This window comes from Dasypus novemcinctus, chromosome 1 (genome assembly GCF_030445035.2).
Source record: "Dasypus novemcinctus isolate mDasNov1 chromosome 1, mDasNov1.1.hap2, whole genome shotgun sequence".
In the NCBI taxonomy this organism is placed as follows: domain Eukaryota; kingdom Metazoa; phylum Chordata; class Mammalia; order Cingulata; family Dasypodidae; genus Dasypus; species Dasypus novemcinctus.
In genome coordinates, this window is record NC_080673.1 from 80248610 (window position 1) to 80273274 (window position 24665).

The 24665-nt window shown below is 37.0% G+C and overlaps 1 pseudogene; it reads left to right on the top strand.

Annotated features, from left to right (window-relative positions):
- Positions 1-12700: 12700 nt before the first annotated feature.
- Positions 12701-13659, top strand: LOC101418345 (glutamine synthetase pseudogene; annotated as a pseudogene).
- Positions 13660-24665: the final 11006 nt, after the last annotated feature.

Sequence of the window (24665 nt, forward strand, 5' to 3'; positions counted from 1 at the left end):
TCCTACCTTCAGAAACTCTGGTGACCATTGCCTTTATATCAATTTTACAAGTTCTTTCATTACGGAATAATAATTCAACTTTAGTCCATAGTTGCATTGACCCCTTATGTTTGTTTATTCCTCAATCTTGAGGATTTTGGGATGGCGATGCCCACTCTGTTTCTGACCAGGCACCTATTGGGCTGATAGATGGAATCATATGGTTTGCAGTTTTAGATTCTCCCTATTTTTTGTGATGGATGCTGTCCATCATCATCCTTTTGTTAATTTCCCTCAGTAAGTCCAATGAACTGGAGAGTAAATGTTGGCTGCAACTCTGCTGAGATTCAGGGCTCAAGTGGCATATGAACAGCTGGAAGATTTAATTCTCTGGGACACAAATTTAATGGATAGGGTGCTACTTATAGGTTCAAATTAAAGGGGCATAAGAAAATGTGTAGGAAAATTATAAAAGTCTAACTCAGATAATGGGGAATAGCTTATCATATATTTCAAGGTAAGACCCACAGACAGGGTGCCAAATTCCTGGGATTGTCTGACCTGCATATATTGTCCACATGTCTCTAGAGCCATCAGGATGCCCCTACTTGAGGCACTGTTTACTGCAGTAATCAATGAGATCCTCCTAAGATGTGCATAAACATAAACTGTGGAATGACTTCCTGACTCAGTTTGAAATATCTTAGCCATAAAAATTCATCTGTACTTAATATTTTCCCCTTTTGATCAAGGTCTTTTTACAAATGCATTGCTAGTTGATGCTTGGTAATAATCTCTCAATGCCAGGGAAGCTCATCCTTGGGAGTTACATCCCATGCTAGGCAGAAGGTAGTGAGTTTATATGCTGAGTTTGGCTTAGAGAGAGGTCACATTTAGCAAGAAGGAGTCTTTCAGGTGGTAACTCTTAGGAGTTATATAATACTAAGCTAATTTTCAATTTCAAAAGAACAAGGCTCAAAAGTACAAGCATCAATATTAAGGGCCTGGAATATTGGTCTGTCCTCTTTCACTAGGAACTGCCCATGAGTACTCTAAGGGATTCTTGTCACTCTATTAGAGAATGTGTCAGGACTTCTCAGGATGGGAATTCAATATTATTTCAGTTATTGTGTTTCTCCCCACCCACCAAAGCAACACCCTGTGACCAGTTGAACACATTCATAGTCCATAGAGACATGTCCCAGTTACATCTCTCTCAATACATCCCCCCACCACTGACACCTTGCACCAGTGAGCCTCCCCTACCACAGTTGAGACTTTTCTGTAGTCCAAAACCTTCCTAAAAACAAATCTAAATATAAAAAAATAAAAAATAAATAAATAAAAACAATACAAAATTTAAAAAAGAAAAGAAAAAAAAATTTTTTGCATTGTGTCTTTCATCTCCATAAGATCTCTTATCTTCTATGTACAGTGACAATTTCTTCTGTATGTTCCCCAAGGTCTTTTTTTTTCAACTTCTTTTCAAAGAAGCTTTATGTTACAGAGAAGTCACATAGAAAATATCATGGATTTCCATAGACTGCACCCCTTTTCACATTTTCCCCTATTAATAACATCTTACATTAGTATGGTACATTTGTTACAATTGATAAGCCAATATTGAAGCATTGCCACTAACCATGGTCAATGGTCTATATTATCATTCACATTCTGCACTATACAGTTTTATAATTTCTAACAAAATGCATAATAGCATGTATCCGTCAATGCAAGATCATGCAGAACAATTCCAATGCCCTAAAATTCCCGTGCTCCATCTATTCCTTCCTCCTCCCACCCCTTAGAACCTATGGTAACCACAAAGTTGCAATTTTTGAAGAATAAGGTTCAGAGTTACATGCGTTGATATTTAGGGCTCGACATTTTAGACCGTCTTCGTTTATTAGGCACTGCTTATGTTCTCAGGAGACTCCTGTCCCTCTTTTCAGAACTATCCAGGATGGGAATTTAAAAATTTTTTATTGTGTGGGTTTCCACCCACTGAGAGAATACCCTATGACAAGATGAACACTTTCATATTCCATAGAAGCATGCCCCAATTGCACCCTTTAGCACATATCTCCCTACCAGACACCTGACACCAATAATCTTCCCCTGCTGTATTTGCTAAATGAATATCTCCACCATTTTAGTTTTAACCACAGACCTACAAATCTCCAGAGTTCACCTGTTCCTTCCTCTAGCCCTTTCCCCAGTTCCATGGATAGTCCAACTGAAACCCCGTACCCTGCTCACCCTCACAGTCCAGCACCACCGACTTCACTCATATCCCTGCACACTATCACCCCATGCACTGCCAAACCGCCCCCTTCTACCTTATCATAGGTTTTGTCCATACTGAGCAATGGGTCATCACACTCTATTCCTTTTCTGCCTCCTGATAACCTATCTTACAGACTCTAGTTCTACGAAGCTGCTCAATTTACTTCAGTCATATCAGTGAGGTCATGTAAAGGAGTAAATCTTAAATACTTAAAGTAACACTTAAGAAGATCTAGAAGCAGGAAAGTTTTGCAATTCCTATGGAGATTAGTAGGAAGATTGACAGGAAGTTTGATATCGCAGTATCACTGTTTTAGTTTGCTAAAGCTGCTCAAAGTGGATACCATAAAATGGATTGGCTGCAACAATATGAATTTATTAGTTTACACCCACAGTTTTAAGTCTGAGAAAAATGTTCAAATCAAGGCAATATCAGGCAATACTTTCTCCATGAAGGCTGCTGGCAATCCTGGGCTCCTCTGTTACATGGCAAGGCACACGGCGACATCTGCTGGTCTCTTCCTTCTCTTTTGGGTTTCACTGCTTTCAGCTTCTTGTTTCTGTGGCTTTCTCTCTGTCTGAATGTCATTCTCTTCTAAAGGACTCCAGTAAGATGATTAAGACCCATTCTGAATGAGGTGGGTCCCATCTTAATTTACGTTCCTGCTCACCAAAAGATCCTATTTACAATGGGTCCACACCCATAGGAATGGATTAACTTTAAGAGCATACTCTTCAGAGGTATGTACAGTTTCAATGTGTCACAGCCAGATAAAGGAAATTGTTGTAAAATTGTCAGACTTAAAAAGAACACATGGAATTTCAATGCTCATGTTATGGCAGCATTCTCACATTTAAGACTTCAAATTAAAAATATACATGAAACTGTATATCATATTCAGGGAGATGGGAGAAAGGTAGAAGAATCAATAGTGGTGGATAAGGATTGTGGTTAATAATACAAAAATGTTCCTCTATTACAAGGTTTTAAGAATATGGAGATACATGGGAAAATACAACTAATGTAACATTAGACTATAGTTAACAATAATATTATAATACTTTTACAACAATGGCAAAGAAGGTATTATATCAATGGTAAGGGTCAATAGTGGGCATAAGAAGTGTGGCAGTTTGGGATTATTTATGAATTCCAAAAAGAGAGATTATGTTTGTAAACTGTCTGTTTCTCTGGGTGTGATACTCTTTGACTGTATTAAATTAAAAGACTTTACATTTACTTGATTAAATGAAGATTAGGACTTTGATTTGACCATAGCAGTAGTTGGTAGGGCATGACTCAGGGTTGAGTTCCCACATGGGCTGATAGAAACAGACACTCATTCAAGAAGATGCAGAGAAGATATGGAAGAGGAGAGAACTTTTTCATTTCAGTCCTGCCATGTGACAGAAAGGAAAAGGCTCAAACAGCTTCTACCCAAAATAAATATCCTTTGTAAAAGCTAACAGGTTTCTGGTACTTTGCATCAGCACCTCTTTGGCTAACTAATACTAGGAGGTATGGGATTTTTCCTTTTGGAATAATGAAAATCTTCTGAAATAGACTGAGCTGATGACAGCACAACACCATGAGGAACATGAGAGCGGCTGACTATGCACTTTGGGTGGATTGTACAAAGCAGGGAACCATATAAAACAGTGAACACAGTGGTAAATGATGGACTGTGGTTAACACTATAAATATGAGAATGTTCTCTCATACAGTTCTCATTATAACAAATATAAAATATTAATATATGGTGTTAATAATAGGATGGTTTGTGGGAAAAATAGGCAAAATATAAGCTATGACTATAGATAGCAGTAATATTATGATAATGTTCTTTCATCATTTGTAACAAACGTGTCACAACAATGTAAACTATTGGTGGTAGGGCGAAGTATGGAAATCTTGTATGATATGCATGATTGTTTTGTTAACTCACAATTTCTCAAAATGATTGTTGTAAAATGTACTTATAATATAAATTAATGAAATCAGTAATAGGGCAGATGGATTTTAACACTCAAAATATTAGGAAAACTTGACAAATACAGTTAGAAAACTAATGTAATATGTTGCAACAAATGCTAAAAGATATGTGGTATATTATAAGAGTAGGACTTATAACAGGTAGACCTTGGAAACTGAGTATTGCTGGTAATATGAATAGATCCAAATTAGATGTGACTTATGACAATGGATGTGATTTCTTAGGCACATTTGAAATGTAATATTAGCCTTAAGAGAATAACACAGAAATCAGGATATCACACTATGGCAATACCCCAATTTCAATGTGTGGATGCTTAGGGCAGATCAAACATCTACGGAAATAAAAGGTATACAGATAAAAGCACTGAGTATGGGACAGTGGATATTTGGTATTGACCTAAACCCTAGCTACACAGAGATACCAGAAACAGACATGCTTATGACTTCAATCTAAATGACAGAGAAACAACTAGCATATTATCTAGGTAACTGAACTATGATAATATATTATAAAAAATGAAAGAAATATAACTTTTTGGAATAAAGAAGGAATGTGAAATTTTTCCTTCATGGAAAAATTCATTATATTCAGGTCATAAAAGATAAAGGAACTCTGGGTTTGAACAATGAGGTGCATCATATTGCTAGGAAGGAATTATCTCTAATTAATGTAAATAAAACATTAGCAAAATATCATCAGATGAATCATACTTGGAAGAAGAGATGAAACATGTCCAGTCCTTATTACAAAAGGTGGAAAATGTTTGTGAGGTACATTTTCCAAAAATAATTACTACACTATATATTGCCTATATGGCAACAGAAAAAACATTCATCATGCTGTGAGCCCTTGCACATGTATTAGTGTTATAAAATGTTATCTACATGGAAAAAACATTGGCAAGGTAACCCTGGATGATATGGAAAATTAAACTTTTAGAAATTTAGAGAATTAATGTTTGAACATGTGAAAGAAATTATAACAGCCATTGTATTGATTGTATTAGGAATTACAGTGCTAAAATACTTTAAAAAGAGTGTGTGCAAAATATTTATATCTAAGATCCAAGAGTAGATTGCTGTGTATTAGAATGATATTAATGAACTTGAATCCCAAAACTTTGTAAACATGATGACCACAATTAGAATGTAAAAAACTTAAGAAAAAACTCAGTGTAAACATGATGGCTACAATTAGAAGTAAACAAATTGAGAAAAACATGTTTTAGGAACAAATGATAAGCAGACATTTGTGTGAGGATATGATGTATATTGGCTTGATGCCCAAAGAGACACTTCTTAGAAAAACTTGGTGCAGATGATGCTTTGGCGTGCATCAGGTGGAGGAAGGCTGATTGTTGGTCCTTCTGATTCCTGACTCTGATGCCCCTGCTGTGGCACCAGATTTGCTGCCATCCCTGCCACCACATTGCAACCAGATTAGTGACTTCTGCTGTTGCCTTTGGAACCTCTGCTGATGTTGCAGAACCTGAACTCCCAAGATCTCTGATTAAAGGTACCCACCTGCAGTGCTTTGGCTCTCAGCTCAGTGGACTTGAGAGACTCAGGCATCTCTACATTTAAATGTGTTGTGTGCCCTTGAACTGGTAATTGCATATTGTTTGCACTGTTAGCTTGTCATTAAGCAAGCAAATAAATTTCACTGAGCATTCAAACTATTATTGTGGTTGAGTTTGTTTTCAAGTGCTGAATTTACTTTTTTTAAAAAAGATTTATTTACTTATTATTTATTTCTCTCCCCTTCCCTGCCGTTGTCTGCTCTCTGTGTCCATTCGCTGTGTGTTTTTCTGCGTCCACTTGCATTATCCAGCGGCACTGGGAAACTGCATCTCTTTTTTGTTGTTGCTGTTGCATCATCTTGCTGTGTCAGCTCTCCGTGTGTGCGGTGCCACTCCTGGTCAGGCTGTGCTTTTTTCACGTGGGGCAGCTTTCCTTGCGGGGCTCACTCCTTGCGTGTGGGGCACCCCTGTGCAGGGACGCCCCTGCATGGTGCAGCACTCCTTGCGGCCATAGCCCTGCACATAGGCCAGCTCCACACAGGTCAGGAGCCCCTGGGGATGGAATCCTGGACCCTCCATATGGTAGATGGATGCTTCCCTGAATTTACTTTTGTTTTCCATCTGCCCTCAGTTTGTTACAAACAACTACATTTATATGATATGGGTTTCATGGAAGTATAGACAGAGTGAAAGAATTGTACAGAGAAATAAGTGCTTAGACCAGGTTGGGAGAGGTAGGGAAGGCCTCTCATGACAGGTCAAACCAAAGTCATAAAGAATGACGAGGTTTCCAGGTGATGTGGTAAGGAGCAGCATCCCAGGCAGAGACTCGTACAGAAGAATAAAGATTTGTTAGAGGACAAACAGTACGAGATTTCAAATTGCATGAGTATTTCGGGTGAGAAAGGAGTGGTGAAAGATGAAGGATGGATATTAAGGATACAAGTGATGAAATGATCTTTTATACCATAGGACAGAGCTTATTATCAGAAGCAATTGAAGACATTTGAACAAAGGAGTAAGAGGATTAGATTTGCATTAATGTAAATAAAACTAATGATATTTTTCAATATAATAGATGCAAGTAATTATACATGAGTATACATCTATTTATCCTTTTTTTTTTTTACCCCACAGATTCTCTCCTTACCTATCTTACATCTTTCTTTGATGCCCAGTTAGATTTCACATGAAAGTCTCATAACCATTTATAAGAAAGATGAAGAAAATCATTAAATGTATCCTAGGAGGGCATGTTAGGATATGTTCACATAAAAGCTAGTGTCATCTCCCAATCAAGAAATAGTAGTTCTATTTTAACTAAACATACCAAAAATAGGTCTGGAATCAGCTACTTGAGAGACATATTTGGAAAAGCCATTCTCCACAGAAAGAGTAGTTCTCTGTTGCTCCAATAGTGCCTTTAATTTCTAGGAGATCACCCAATAAAAGTTCAACTGCACATTTTTGCCTCTAGGCACAGCCCTTTTATATTTACTTTTTTCTTTCAGCTCCTCTTCTTCTCATTAATGATGTAATTCCCTTAAGAATCACTGTATAAAGAAAGACATCTGTTTCCATTTTCTTCTTCTTAGAGAGAGGATTTTAACCATGGAACAGAATCTTTATACATCATTGAATAGATTATTATCCTGAATGTTAGTGCTTTTCATGAGGCACAAGCTCAAAGACCAAGGAGAATCAGGGTCCCAGAGGAAAGGATGAAAATTTCCCCCCACAGTACAGTGTTTTACTACTGTTGCAGCTGGATGTGAAAATAACTCTTTCCTTCTTTCTCCCTCCCTTACTCTCTTTTTCTCCCTTTTTCTCTTCCTTCCTTCTTTCCTGCCTTCCCTCCCTCCCTCCCTATGTACAATTAGTAAAGGAGACATAGAGATACTCTATTTTCCTCAAAAGTGTGACTGCACATCTACATTGTAAATTTAAATATATAATAAAATTTTTTCTATCATATCTTACAAATATTTGTGTTTCAAATATTTTTACAACTCAAAAGAGAGGTATAAATCTAAAACTAACATATATATGAATTTGTATTTTGAGAAAGAGAAAAGAAACTAATGCATAGGGCAAAAAGAGAGATATATTTTCTCTCAAGCAGTATGGCTAATTAAAAATATTTTTATAAGTCATTTAGATTGAAGGACACTTCATGAATTATAAACATGTTCAATCATAAGAGACTGAGAAATCAGTTCACTATCACAAATCAGATATTTTTTCTTATTTTTAAAAATAGGTGTAGCTTCAGCTAGGTTGAAGTGGTATGAGCTTATGATATTTTCTTCTTGAGGAGGGGAGATATCCTGGGTGTTGTAGGATGTTTAGCACCATCCTGGATTCTAACCACTAAACTACTAGATGTCAGTAGCATTACCTCCTCGCCTCCCCTGCCCCGAGTTGTACCAACAAAAATAGTTTCTAAGTATTATCAAATATCGGCTTGGAGGAGGTCAAATAACTCCTCATCTCACCCTTTACCCCTTGAACTTTTTTTTTCTGGTCAGTTTGGGCAAAGAAAGAGAGAGGCATTCTTGAAGATACAGAAGAAAGGAAGGTTAGAAAGAAAAGTGGGATAAATAAAATTCGATGTAAGCTATCAGGACTATTCATAATAGCCTCAAACTAAAAACAGATCAAATATTCATCAACTGGCAAGTGTACAAATTTTGGTACATCCATACAATGAAATCCTACTCAGCAATAAATAGGAATGAACTACTGATTTGTGCAAACATGTGAACAAATCTTAAAAGAAAAGCATGTTTAGTGAAAGGAACCAGACATGAAAGACTATAAAGTCCATGTTCTCATTTATATGAAATTCTAGGAAAGATAGAACTATGGTAACTGACAGCTGATAATGGTTACCTGAGGCTGGGGTGGGGAGAAAAGGTTGACTTCAGAAAGGCAAAAGAGAACTTTTTAGGATGATGAAGATGTTCTATGTTTTGATTGTTGTAGTAGTTACGTGACTTTACACGTTGCTAATATACATGAAATATATATTTTAGGTGGGTTAATGTTATTACGTGTAAATTATACTTTGGTAAAGCTGTTAAAAGCTAGATGTGAGGACAAAGGAAAGGAAGTCAAATAGAGGACAGGATGGACAAACCATTTCCAGGCTCATCTTCATAAATAGTTTATGACAATTGACCTCATGATTGTGGATATGTTGGCCCAGGGCTGGAGTTGATTGATGGGTATGACTTCGTCTTGGGAATATCCCTTAGCAATTAGCTATTTTTATACAGTAGGTAGTTCCAAGTGGAGTCAGTCAGGGTTGTCTCAAAGATGATCTGACAAACCCCAGATACTTAGGAACTAAATCTTCTAGTAACCCAGAGGCTCCTTTCACAAAATATGAGGAAACAAAAAGTAGGAGGTATTTTAACGCTGCAACCTTAGGTTCACAATCTCAATACAAAATCAGATAGCTGTGTCTCCTTAGACTGAGATGCAAAACAAAATTTAGGAGTGACTTTGGTTCTTTATTCATTAACTAAATATATCTTAAATGCTTCTTACTTGTCTCAACTCACTTGAGAAACTTCTTGAAATAAATCTGTTAAGAGACCTTAATGTATAGTTAGCATAAACATACTCGTTTTTGCTAGGTAACAGTAAGCAAATGGTAAGGGAAAAAGAAGCCAAAGAGAAACTGTTCCTGCCATAGGATTAGAAGAGGGCAGGGTGTTTTCAAGAAAAGGTTTAAAATTGACTTTAAAGTAAAGTCTTTAAAACCAGACAGATATGGGTGTAAATCCTTGTGCAGTCACTTTCTAGCTCCATGACTTTGAGATATTTCTTTCTGATTCAGAGTTTCTTAATACAGAAAATGGAATATAGCATTCATTTCTTATAATTTTTATGACAATCATGCTAAGGTACTTCATATAAAGAGCACATGGTGCCAACTAAATATTTGTTAGCTTTTATTACATTGCTTATATTATTTTATTAAAAAAATAACTGCTTAAATAATTTCTTGAATGCCTCAAACTTCATGGAACTCTACTCCTGTAAGCACAAGAATGTATCAAGATGAATCAATTGAGAAAATAATGAAAATTCTATATTTAATCAGCCCTTTTTTCCAATACTGCAACAAATCTTTCTCTTTTGCTCTCTTCCAATTATTGCTGTAGCTTCGAATGCTCCCCATCGGGGCAAGCATTAGAACATGTAATCATTCATAAATTCTTTCAGTAACAAATATTTAGCAAACAACTATGATAATGATGAATTAGAAGTTGAAACAGTGAAAGAGTTAATCATACGGGAATTTGCTCTAGTTCCATGGAATGGAAGGCAGCTAATTGGTCTAAAGTCTTTTGTGCATTATCTTATTTGCTTCGCTATTAAGCCATGAGGTTCCTATTTTCCCACTTTGCCCACATGTTAACTCAAGGTGAAGTCACTTGCTCAAGGTCACGTAAGCAATATGAGTGACTTACCTGCCTTACTTAACATCTTTACATATGGAACTGTTACCATAATACGAAGGCTACATAGAATTCATCATCCTATCCTCTGTTCCAAATCAATATGTAAAGTGATGTTCCTCTAAAATGTAATAGCTTTTGAAGTTATGATCAAAATGAATCTCTGCTTTGCTCAGCAGCAGGATTCTGTCAAGTAGCTTAAATAAACCCTGAAGAAGCTTCCCCCTCCTTTTGCATAGGTTTAATAGCAATATTTTCTCTCTAGATGTTCTTTTGTAGTGATATACAGGCTTGGTGTGTTCTATAGATAACACAACACAAGATCAAAATGTGCAGAAGTAAAATAAATGGCGCGTGAGGATCATCTGTTGTCCGTAGGCAGTGCACTGGCAGCAGTTCCGTTAGCTTTACTGCGGTTTTGACAGGCATCCTGCTCCCTGATGGTGAAGCTAACCTGCCTCTGCAGTAGCTGCAAAAGCAGCTTTCAGTGATTAAATCTCGGTCTTTCTGTCAGGAAACTGCCTGTGATGTCTTTTCTCACAACTACTTATGTCTCATTACAAGCCTCCTTTCTTCTCTGTAGATTCAACTATGGCATTGTGAAGAAAATTGCTAGCACAGCATGCCTTGTTTTCAGATCCCTTACCTTTATATTTTAGGGGACAGGATACTTGATTTGCTCATTAACAAAGAAGCCGAAAACAGAGGAAAATATTTCTGAAAATCTTGAAACTTGCTCATGCATTTATAGTCTAAATATAAATGTCTGAGGTTTTTTTCCCCCAAATAGATTATAAAACACATCATTGCTCTGTTTTCATTGATATTTTCTAAGCAAATATTTTATTTCAATTAGCATCTAAGAGCTTGTTATGGAGTGGGTTATGCGGTCTATATAAATATATTTTAAATTGTATAAGTTTAATGAACTAATTTAGGTAAGTGTTTCAGCAAAAGCTTAGATTTATATTTGTAGATAAATATTGTAAAAATATGTATGCATTCAGTTGGATAATTGGAATATTCTTTCTGATGGAAGTGGCTTGTGAAAAAAAAAACATAAAGGTTATGAATAGTATCCAGTTGAGGGTTGGCAAGGGGTGAAGCTACTCTAGACTAGAAGCATCATCTAGATGACTCAGGAATACCCATATTTATTTCAAGGGGGGGAAAAAAGCAGCAGCAGCTATTGGTCACATGAAATAAAAATGTCCTTTTTATCCCTTCTATTTTGTCTCCCTTGCTTCCTTATTTTCATAGTCAAATGATATGATGTTTTTATCAGACAAATTACCTCAAGAATTAATGAAGTCCGATGTCAAGTTATCCTGGAGAAAAGCTAGTATGCTCTTTTAGGATGGGTTCACTAGAAGCAGAGACTGAGACAAAAATTCAGATATCCCGTTTCGTGGAGGGAGTGGGTGCTGTTCAGGAAAACCACTTCAGGGACTGAGTGAAGCAGAATAGAGAAATGGGGAGAATTGAGTAAGGATGTGGTCTCAGGTGAAGCTCAGCATTGGCCTGGCTGGAAGGGGAGGGCTTTATAGCATTAATCATACCACCCCAGCCCTTGAGCTAAGGGGCTGGCATACCAGTCATTCATTGCTTGTGTATGTGTATTGATGGTAAGATGTGGGCATAACTTCCCAGACTAGGTAGCTCTCATCAGGTAAGGACCATTCACTGGAGGAGGGTACAGCTGTGAAACATTAGAAGGTAGCACTTATTTATGGTAGCTAGTGATGGGTGTGCTGGCCCAGTAAAGAAGATTTGGATTGCCCTGCTATCCTTTACATATTAACTTACTAGAGTCTGTTGCATTTAATAATATGTGTGTATGTATGTGAACACATGTGTGTTTGTGCCAAGATCAGGTAATCTGGCCAGAAAGGAACCCATGTCTTCAAATATCTTGGTTAAAATTTTGCTTTTGGAATTAATTTTATGAAATGTTTAAAATGTTGACCCTTTGGGACAGGTAACATGCCAAACGAACAACCATTTCCTTTCACTTTTGTATCAGTTAATAGATTACTCTTCATTTAAGATCTGGATAAATTTAGATAAAGGGATGAATTCTTATGGTACATAGTAAATACTTCTGTTTGAGGGTAAGACACAGGTGTCAGCAGTGCAGAGAATTGGAGAAGCATTGAGCACCTCACCCACACACCTGTCTTCCTCTCTTCACATTGCCTCAGGGCTTGCCTGTCCTCTGCCTTGCTCACTGCCCAGACTACCTTCCACCAAGGTCATCTCAACAAATTCCCACTTGAACAAAGACATTAAGCAGGTTTACATGGTTCTGCCTCAGGGCAAGAAAGTCCAAGCCTTGAAGGCACTGGAAAAGGATCTGCACCCTGAGCAGTGAGCCCAAGTGTATAGAAGAGCTGCCCTAGTGCAATTTTCATGGCTATAGTATTTTTCAGTCTGAAGGCTACAATAGTAACATGTATCTCAACCCTGTTGCCAGGTTTCAGGACCCTTTCTGCAAGGACCCCAATAAGCTGGTGTTCTGTGAAGTCTTCAAGTGCAACTAAAAGCCTACAGAGATCAATTAAAGCACGTCTGTAAATGGACAATGGACACGGTGAGCAACCATCACCCCTGGTTTGGAATGGAGCAGGAATATACCCTGATAGTAACAGATGAATACTGCTTTGGCTGGCTTTCCAATGACTTCCCTGGGCGCCAAGGCCCATATTACTGTGGTGTGGGAGCAGATAGAGCCCACGGGAGAGATATAGTGGAGACCCACTACCGGCCTACTTGTACATTGGTATCAAGATTGCAGGAATGAATGCTGAGGTCATGCCTGCACAGTGGGAAGTCCAGATAGGCCCCTGTGAAGGAATTGACATGGGAGATCATCTTTGGGTGGCCAGTTTCATCTTGCATAGTGTATGTGAAGCTTTGGCATGATAGTGACCTTTCATCCCAAACCCATTCCTGGGAAGTGGACTGGTGCAGGCTGCCATGCCAACTTCAGCATCAAGGCCATGTGAGGAGAAAATGGTCTGAAGTACACTGAGGAGTCCATTGAGAAACTAAGCAGGCAGCATCAGTACCACATCCATGCCTATGATCCTATGGAGGGGCTGGGCAATACCCGGCGCCTAACTAGATTCCAAAAAACCACCAACAGCAATGATTATTTGCCGGCATGGCCAACTGTGACACCAGCATCATGTGCCCCAGACTTTTGGCTAGAAGAAGAAGTGTTACTTGGAAGACTGCCACCCATCTGCCAACTGTGACCCCTTTGTAGTGACAGAAGCCCTCATATGCATGTGTCTTCTCAACGAGACCGGCCATGAGCCCTTCCAATACAGAAACTAAGCTGACTAGACCTCCAGCCATCAAAGTCCTCTCAGGTCTCCATCCCACTCTCAATTTTATTCTCTCCCAATTGTCCCAATTGTAACTTAAAGGACAGAAAATCTAGGCCTTTTTAAATTCCTCACACCCAATTAATAGCTCTTGTTTTTTGGGCGAGGGTAGGGGAGTCAAGTTCTTTAGCTCTGCACATCCATGTCCCCACTCCCCCTTTTTCCTGTCTCTGAAGCTTTCAGACTGATTAAATAGTTTATTAGTGGGTAGGGGGCTGGAGAGAACTAACCTCTGCTTTCATTTAATCAGGTGTGTAAAATTGTCCAGTGGGATAGCTGTCTAGACAAAGAACATCTATGTTTGTGAAGGGAAAGCAGAACTTTTTCTGTGAGGTAGCCAAAAGTGAGGGGGGCCTGACTTACTCTGTAATTAGCTTAGAACACCTTCCCCCTTTTGGTGGGAAGTTCCAATTATAAAAAGAATATAATCAACTTTCCTTTTGAAGTGGGAATTAGTAGAGAAAGAAGGTTAGGGAGGCAAGGAGGAAAATGCTCCTGGTCTATTGACTGTTAATGCTTCCCTGACTTGGGGCTAAATGCCCTAGCCTGAAGACAGAGCTCAGAGGATTAACTGATGGATATCCTTACCCTAAGAAGAAGAAAAAGTTCCTATTGTGTGTTCCTCCATTTATAACACAAAGCAAAGTAGTATTTTTACATTTAAATGTAAAAACAACCAAAATTATATATATGGATGTGTGGATATGTGTGTTTTTCTAAAGGTGAAAACCATTCTGAGTGCTGGGAGGCAAATTTGATACAAGTAGTCTGGTTATAAATAAGCCTCTCCTTTTGAGTGGGGGTGGGAGAGCATTGATGAAAAGTTGGCTATACAGGGCCATTATTCCCTCCCTCCCACTTAAAGCTTTTGGTTGTGCCCTACCTACTCTTCTGAAGGTAGTGGAAATTGGTCCGTTAAAGAGGAAGCAGGCTACCAGCAGTGACCATCACCCAAGCTTGTACACATGTTTGTACACACAGGGGTTTGGCAATATGAGCTGTTTGGTCAATTTAAGCTTGCTTCTGACAAGGGAGTCCTGGGGTATTTTCTGGTGGGAGTAGCATGTCACTAAAGCAGACCTTGTGATATATTAAAAAAAAATTTTTAAGCAAAATAAATTTAGATTTCAATCCCATTTGTAGGATTTCTAAGTCTTTCTGTTTTACAGAATTGCTTGTTGGCTTCAGTTGTCTTTGTCCCATCTCTGCACTTTGAGGAAATGCAGAAGGCCTGAGTCATAAAATTGTAATTTTGTTTTCTGGTGTATTTTTCCATGAGTGCAAGATATTCCTTTCCTGTATGATTTCTGAAGAGGTACTTTTTCTTTCATCATTTAAAAAACCAAACCATACCTTAATCCCTACATTGTCCCCCATTGTTCTCTAGTTATTTTTGTGTTGGCTGTAGCAAGTAGGCTCTGGTTTTCTCTTGCCATGATGACTTCTAATTGCCATGCACAGTATGTTCACAGTTAGATAATTCCTTATTGTAAACAAACTGTGTGACTGCCCAGAGCAGCTCCTATAAATCAACCTGATATTTGTAAGGAAAAAAAAAAGATAAAGGTGTAAAAGCTGCTGCAGTGGAAAGCTTTGGGCAAGAAGGATGAAAACATTGCAAGATAGTAGCAGCAACCTCCTTGCTTTGAGCCAGGCTGTCCTGCTATGTAGAAATATTTGCATGGTTATCATGAAGTCATAGATCAATTTGTAGTTTATTAATTACATTTAATTCAATTCCATAAAATTCTTAATATATGCAGTTAACCAAGGCTATATTACTGCACTTCTAATTAATATTAAATTGAGCAAAAATGTGTAGCAAACATATGTTGAAGAATATAGAAAGAGAAAAGTTCACAATCAAAAACATGTTATCCTGTAGATCAGCAGTTCAAGGCTGAAACAGGTGATAGGTTTGTCCCCACACCTACTCGAATATCTCTAATACTTCAATCTAATTTACAATGTTTGCAATTAGTTAGGCTACATACATTTGGTGTGGCTAAAAAAAAAGTATTTATAAGTGTATATCTATCTTTTGGAGGGCTTCACTTTTTGCAATAAGCTCTCAAAAATTAGATTGTTGATAAAAGAAATATATGTAAAATATTCTATAGTGAAAAGTTTAAAATTAGTTACTACTAATTAGTGTTATTAGTTACTATAAAAGCTATTAGTGGTTAGCTACTAATAATATATCATTATTGGCTCATCTATTGGAACAAATATACTACTGCTAGATGTTAATAACAGGAAATTGTGTATGACTATGAAAACTCTCTCTGTACTCACCATGCAATTTTTCCCTAAACCATATTCTAGATAAAAATAGAGTTTATCAAAAAAAGTAATATATGTTAATTGATGCTAATGTTTGTTCCAATTTTTATTATTACTGTGAAATAATTCAATGAACAATTTTTTACACCGACCTTTCCCCTTTATTTCTGATAATTCTATCATCTCTGCCAACGGATCCATCTATTATTTTTTATTTTGTATTCTATTGTTTCAGTTGGCATTTCCAGAAAAAAATTGTGCTGAAACCTAATTGTTCTAAAGTTTTACTTAATTGCATACTGAATTGTTAACAGTGTTTATTAACATTTAGTGGTGAAATTCATCTATTATTGGTGTGTATGTGTCAATATGTGCACAGGAATAAAATGAATTGAGTAGCTTTCCATAATTTTCTAGGCTCCAGAAGTGATTATATCTTTTGGAAATTTCTGCTACTCAAAAATTTAAAAGAATTGATTCTAATTATTATCTATATTAAGAGCTTTATTTGGAAGTAATGTATAAAATTATGTATTATTATATTTCAGTTTATCACATGCTTTGTGGGTTTTTTGTTTTCATTTATTTCATTTCAGTTTTTTAAAAAATTTCCTTATTATTTGTTTTTGATCTGTTTATGTTTCCTACTTATTCTTTTTTATTTTATTTTATTTTTTCTTCTTTTTTCCTTTTCCTATTTATTCTTAAATCAGTTTCAGAGCTTTATATTCTGACCTATCAAAATTACGTACTTCATTTGAATTTCCAAATTTATCAGGCAATTGTGTATTGTATTCTTGTAAAAAGCAAACAAAAGCAAAAACAAAACAAAACAAACCCTCCAACAAAACTAAAACTCTCATTTGTATCTTCCATCCCCTTTCTCATTCTCAATCTTTAAACTTTTTCTCACTCTCTCTGTTTTCTATTCTTTTAAAAAATTCTTAAATTTAACATCTTGGATGATTTCAGGATTAAAACCAAATTAATATTTAAATATAAAATTACTAGGTTATGGTCATGTTTGACTTTTTATTTAATTAAAATTTCCTGGAATCCAGTGTGCCTTTTGGGTTTCAAGCATCTGATCATTCTTCAGGTGTTATTCCTATTATGTCCCTGAATATTATTCTCCCACCTGAACATATAATTTCCAGATTAAAATCATTTCTTTGTTATGTTTGCCCTTGTTTTTTCATTCTGCATTCTGAATGAGTTTTGAGCTTTTGTGTTCCACATTACCAGTCCAATTTTAGTCTGTGTTTTTGTTTTTACAGCCTTCAATGAACATTTAAATTGCCATTGAATTTTAAGTGCCTTTCTTTTTTCCCTTTCTCATGCAACTCTAATTTTACTTACGATTTTAAAAAATATTATCCCTAAGGCTAGGCTTCTTGCATTTTATTAAAACTGTGTCTTGCTTTAAAAAATGTCAAGAATGCCAAGCAGATTTTTTTTTTTAATTCATACGTTTCTTGAAGCAAGCCATTTCCACAGACGTGATTCTTATTTTCATCTATGTCTGTAGGGCAATGTTCCTTGCTTTTATGCTATGGCATTTTGTTATATTCCTTATTTTTTTCCTTCTTATTACTCATCCTAGGTATGAAAGCTACCCAAACTTAGCATTAATAACCAGCTCTGGTAAAAGTTGATGATGTGTCTTTAGCTCTCAAGTAATAGCTTGGTTAGTGTTGGCTTCACCTCCCTCATCTAATTCTGGAAAGCAGGTTTACTGTCTCTTCCTTGTTTAATATGTAATGCCTGGTAGGCATGTCTCTACTCTGGGTCTGCTCTATCGAAACTGGATTGTCTTCTCTCCAAAATAGGGATTCTCGGGACTTGTTTAGAGAAGCAGAAATAGCACATGATTGCTCCCATCAGCCAGCTCTGCTCCCAGTGCTGGTACTTTCTTTGACCCTGTTTATCTTGCCTTCTCTTGGAAGATTCTGGGTCTCAGAATTCTATAAACTTTTGTCCTTCTCCCTTTCCCTTCTGCTGGGCAGTAAAAAGTAGTAATCTTGGCACAAAATTGAAAAGAGAGGGGAGATGATAAAAACTTAGGGAAGAATTAAAAATAGTGAGAAGACTCTAAATTTGGCTAGCATCAAAGAGGTCCAGTGTTGTACAGGAGTTTAGAGTTGTTTAATTGGTTTATTGGAAAGAATATTTAGTCCATATTTTGAAATGGACGAAAGTGATTCCTGATGTCTTCAAGGGAAAACTAGTTGTCATTTAGCACACCTTTCAGGTTTATTTTGTTTTATGGGTTCCATGTACCTTTTACTGTGTTTGAGTTACTTAGAACTCTGCTAATTGTATATAAATGAAAGCAAAGGCAAATGACTCTTGTCCATAGACATGCAAATAAATTCTGCTTGGTGGAGGGAAAATTGATCCTCACCTCCACTCCCTGGAAAAACCCATATTTACATCTATTTGTAAATTCTTTTCAGCATACCTGGTCCACTTGCGTTTGTACAGTATTTTGTGTTATTCTATGAATTTGAAAAGATATAAAGGAGTTAATATGGCTAAGAGAGTTAGGATGAAGTCAAGGGGTCTTTCTGGAAGTTGCTCTTATGCAAATCTCAGTCAGATATCACAAATGCTGAAGTATGCAAAGCCTCAAGCAACAGTGTTCCTCAAAACCCTGAGGGCATCTAGACACCATAAATAAATAACAAAATAAAGAACTCAGTAAACTTTCTAACCTGAAGGATAGTTGGAGTACTTTAAATATCCTTCAACCTCAAATAAATTATGTAAATCTTCTTTTTCTTTAAAAAGCTTTTTTTTTTTTTTAAAGAGGTACCAGGAATGAACCCAGGACCTCCTGTATGGGAAGCAGGTGCTCAACCACTGTAAAATCACCAAGCTATATTCCTTCTCCAATGAGAGTTGGTTTTTATGCTCGTTTGTTTGTTTTTAGGAGGTACTGGGAATCAAAACTGGACCTCATACATTGGAAAAAGGCACTCAACTACTTGAGCTGCATCTACTCCTCAAATAACCTTTTCCTGGAAGTGCCAAGATGGGACACAATTTGGGTTGCTATCTGAATCTGCACTCCTCAAATTCCAATTCTAAGACACCAAAAAACCACTTTTGTTGTCTTTCATCTTAGTTTGTTATGTCTACATTGATGTTACATGGTGTCAGAAATGGGATCCAAAGTGACCACCAGCTGGATTTGAGCATGGTACCAGCAAGAGACCCTAGAGTTCTGTAGTCTGCCTGATGGCCCTGGGTTCCAGGTGACTTTAAAAATTCCCACTTTGGTATTAAGCTCCTTTTCAGTGTAGACAATCAATGTTCTCACTGTGAGTGATCAAATAATTGTTTTGGTGGGAACAAGATGGGCACTTAAACACTGTTAGAATGCCTACCACCTTCTGATGAGAAGCCTTGCCTTCTGAAGACCAAGAATCCTGTGAAAGGTAAAAAATTTCACAGATGGATTAGGTTGACACAAGGTTGCCTGCCACCCTAAAGTTAATTTCCATGCAACTAGGCACACACTGTCCTGGGTTGGACAACTAGTGAGGTAAAACACATATCCCATGAAAGGCACACTGTAAAACATTACACTTGTCCAAAACCCAGACAATTCCTCTCAGGTTTAGGATTTAGGATTGCTAACAATCTGAACTAAATAAAAGAATGAGTTCCAATCCATCTAAGAAGTCTAATTGGGTGAACTGCCATCTAGCACAACAACTGGTTTCTTGAACAGAAATTATGGTCCTACCTCATGTGAAATCTTGTTCCACTGGACCTGGCATACTAGAGAAAATCTTGAATTATAATGGTCACAATGAAGACCTTTTGATATGGGTAATTTAGTATACTCACACATTCAACTGGAAAATAGAGACTCTAAAATCAAACCAAATGGAAAACTTATTTTAATTGGTACTTGAAAGCTTCCAAACATATAACTAATTGTAAAATTGCCTCTCTTCAAGAAACAAATACTAAATTTAAAAATACTAACAAAGACTTATCTAAGTGAATTATCAAGCTTGAAAAATTATCCAGAGCTCCTGACTCTGACAGCTCTCACCTTACTTAAACACCTGTCCTCCTCCTCTATGTTCTAGCTTAGCCAAACTCCCTTTCTATTGTGATAGGATTTCCCAAATCCTGCTGAAGACCCAGTAGGTTTTACAAAAGAATTCAATCTTATCAATCAGACTTATAAGCCTGGTTACCCAGATGGTTACCAATTAATTCACATGACTGCTTGTGAATGTCATGCCAAAATCTGGATAGGCAAGCTAATTGGAAAAATCCCTTTTTAAAAATGACTTTTCAAAATGAACTACTGACAAACTGAAGGATTTAAGTTATCTAAGGAGTTTCATAAGGTTATACCTGAAATTTTCCCCTAAATTATTGATCGGAGAAAAATCCAACAATGCACCCCAGAAACTTAAGCCCATATATGAATATTATAACAGGCTCTACAAAACCTCTAAACAATTCTCAGATAGTGACCATACTAATTATGAAACCTCTATTTAATTCTACTTTTGTTAAGGGCCTTTTGGAAGAACTAAGCACCACTGTAAAATGTAAATAACTAAATTGGGCCACAATGGAACCTAATGATTTAGAATCTCAGATCAATTAGATCATGCCTTTAAAAAGGCTGAGAAAAAGAGAGTCTCCCAAGCTAAAACAGGGGAAATATAATTTGCACAAACTATTAGTTTCCAATTAAAGCAGCTAAATAAGCCCACAATGAACCCTTTAGGCACCAGGTTTCATGGTGCCATATTTGTAATTACTGTAAACAACCTGGACATTGGAAAAGAGCCAGCTCCAAACTACCCAAAAACAGCAGATCCTGTTCCCTTCCAGGAATTCTCTTTGCCCTCTAAAAAGACAAGTGCCTTTCAGTATGATTGCTTCTACTGCTGTCCAGGCAAATGGCAGAGGTTTTTCCAGTTGTCCACATCACATCTTCAGGCTAATTGGCAACGAAGGTAAAGGGCTCTAATAGATACTGGGATCACTTTCTCTGTCCTAAATCCCATTACCCTCATTAACCCTTTTCCTGGATTATAGGAACAATTCAAATGATGGGAGTCTTAAACAAAGCCATGATCATCTTTCACGGGACCCATTCCCATTTCCCCCCATTTCCTTTACAATTAATACATTTACAAGGAATTCATCAGTTTTAACTAGTCCATTCTGATAGTTCCCAAACACACATATCTTTCTCCCAAAAGTGGAAAATTAATTTGGAACTTTTAGAATCAGATTCAATAGTCCAGGATAAGGAAATAAGTCCCATATATATTCCTGTATTTGCAGTCAAAGAAATAAAATTTAAACACTGCCCTCTTTTAGATACTATTTCAGTTCCACTTATGGACCAAATCACCTACAGATATGGGCACCATTCTTTCTGCCCTACCTATCTCTGCCTCCAGAGTTTCCTCCTAGACCTGGACCAAATTCAAAATATTTCCTTCCTCCCAAGACCAAACCTCAATTAAGAGAATTTTTCAGCCTTGCAGGAAATTGTAGAAAATGGATTCCTAAATTTTCTTTGATGGCTTAAGCTTTATATGCCTTGTTTAAAGCTAAACAAATGAGTTCCTCATTTGGGATAAAACTAGTCAAAATTCCTTGAAGGAAATAAAACATAGTTTGCCAGAACTTCTGCTTTGGGACACCCTAATTTCGAATTACTCTTTTTTTCTCCTTGTTCATGAACAAGAAGGGAACACCTTAGGTTTCTTTTCACAAAAGCAGCTAGAGACCACCATAGAACTCTAGGAAATTATAGCCAACAATTGGCTACTATAGCCAAGGGATACCCTCTTTGTATGAGGTCCATTGCTGTGGCAGCAAAAATTTTAGAATCAATTGAAGAATTAATTATGGGCTCTCTCTTAACTATTTATGTCCCTCATTCTGTTGAAGCCCTTTCTACCAACAGATTAACTTCTTATGAAATTCTCTTGCTTTTCTCTCCCAATGTCCACCTTTGTTCATTTCACAACCTTAATCCTGCTACTTTGCTTCCACTATTTCTGAGGAAACTCCTCAGGACTGTGTAGCTTTTTTTTTTTTTTTTAAGATTTATTTTCTTTCCCCTTCCCCACCACCCCCCCATTGTCTGCTCTCTGTGTCCATTTACTGTGTGTTCTTCTGTGTCTGCTTGCATCCTTGTCAGCAGCACTGGGAATCTTTATCTCTTTTGTTGCATCATCTTGCTGTGTCTGCTCTCCATGTATGCAGCACCACTCCTGGGCAGGCTGTGCTTTTTTCACATGGGTGGCTCTCCTTACAGGGTACACTTCTTGCGTAGGGCTCCCCCTACGCAGGGGACAGCCCTGTGTGACACAGCACTCCTTGCGTGCATCAGCACTGCACATGGACCAGCTTACCACATGGGTCAAGAGGCTCTGGGTTTGAACCCTGGACCTCCCATATGGTAGGTGGATGCTCTAGCAGTTGAGCCAAATCCGCTTCCCATGGACTGTTAACCCCTTGCACAGATTTACAAGAAATCCCAGTTGATAATGCAGAAGTTATCTGGTATACAGATGGTTCTACCTTAAAGATAACTCAGGAATTGGTTGTGTTGGATATGCTAACACATCTAAGCATGAAATGAGAGAAGCAAATTCCTTCCTAATGCCATGTCATCCCAGCAAGTTGAACTTCTTCCTCTCATAAGAACCTGTAGACTTCACAGAAAGAAAAACAGCAAATATACTGACTAATAGGCAGTATGCCTTTGAGTTCGTTCATGATTTGTGGGTGTTATGGAAACAAAGAGGTGTTTTATTTTATTTTTTCTAACAATGGGGGAGAAAGCAGCTCTAATGTTGTGGAATTGTTGCATGCTATACCATTAACAAAGGCTTTGGCTGTAATTAAAATTCCTAGTCATTCTTGGGCAAATACAGAGTAAAGCACTGGCAACCAAATGGCAGAAACAGCTGCAAAATGTGAAACGATAAATTCTAATCCAAATCCTGTTTCTATAATGAATTTTGAGCAAAATAACCCTATCGGATACATAAAAGTATTACTCCTTGAGGTACAACAAAATGCTTCTTGTCAAGAGAAAGGAAAATGGAAAAAGGCTGACTATTTTCTTTATAAGTCTGCAGTTAAATCCTGGTTTTGCCCTGGTGGTAATCTAGTCCTCCCTAATTGCAACCAGAGAAGAGTTTTGGAAATTCTTTATAATATGACTCACTGAAATACTGATAAAGAATGGTATGATGAGAAAGCAATATTTCTGGAAATCATCCCCTAAAATAGCTATGAAAATATATTACAATTGTATAATTAATCCCAAGCATAAACCAAGAAAACCTTTTCATAGCTCTCAAGGACATTTTCCCTTACCAGCTGTATCTTTTGAAATTTGGCCATTGGGCTTTATTCAATTATTTCCAACCTAAGGCTATACATATGTTTTAATAATTTGTGTGCATTCTCATTGGACTGAAGCCTTTCAAGTAAACAAACTATTGCTGCTACCACCACAAACATATTATCAGGGGGAAAAATTCCAAATGGGAAATCCCCTTGGGTGTCACAGTGTTGAGGAAACCATTTTATGGGACAAAATATGTATAATATTGCCTATTTTGCAACATTTTCATTGCGCCTATCACTCCCAATCTTCAGGCTTAATCAAAAAAGCAAATCATATAATTAAAACTCAGCTAAATCCATGGAAACCCTTAATCTACTTATTAAATCTAAGGAACACTACTTTTGGAAAACTTAAGTTACCCCATTTGAAATTATAACAGGGGAAAGTATGAAAACTGTAGAATATATGAACCCTGCCTTAATAAAGGAAATATACTAACCTATCATCAAGAACTAGTCAAAACCTTAAAAAAAAAGAGAGAAACCTTGGTAGAACAATCCTTTCATAATACACTCCATAATACACAAAGATACTCAAAATAGCAATCTTCAGTCTTGTTACTGAGCAAAAGTGAGTTTTTCTGCCTGATGTGCTCCAGTGACCAATTCCTGAGACACTGGGGTTTTAAAAAGAGAGTTTATTGCTAAGTGGCCAAGCAAGGAGATCAGTTGGCCTATTTGCCTAAAAGCTGTCTCCCTGCACCTGAGGAATTTAGGGTTTTTATGGATTCAAATAGGGGAAGGTAGAATGGTTACCATTATAATATCAAGTACAAACAAGGCTGAGACTAGTATGGAATAACATAAACAAGGTTGAGACCAGTTTTGCATGACCATCATGATAGTAAGTATAAGCAAGGGTGAGATCAGTTACTAGTTTCAGTAACTACAGGTATTAACTTTTGGCTATTCTATAATATACTAGAAAAGTAAGGTAAAAAACATTTATATAATGATTCAGCAATCATAATCATTAGTTAATTCTGAACCTTCAGTTACAGCCTAGTGACTTTATATTTTGGAAAAGACACCTCCATAAAGATGCATTACAATATCACTGGAAAGCACCCTGTCACATACTTTTAACTAACCCATATGCAGCTAAATTAGAAGATATTAATTCTTGGATTCATATTTCTCATTTAAAGAAAGCTTCCAGACCTGCCTGGAAATTCATTCCTACTGGGGACCTAAAGCTCAAAATTTCCAAGGACCTGAAGTAGACAGCATCCGATGTAGCCAAGAACTGGGACCAGGCCTGTACAATTAATACACTGGTGATCTTAGGCTTAAGTTACCAGAAGTTGATGGCATCTGATATAGATGGCCA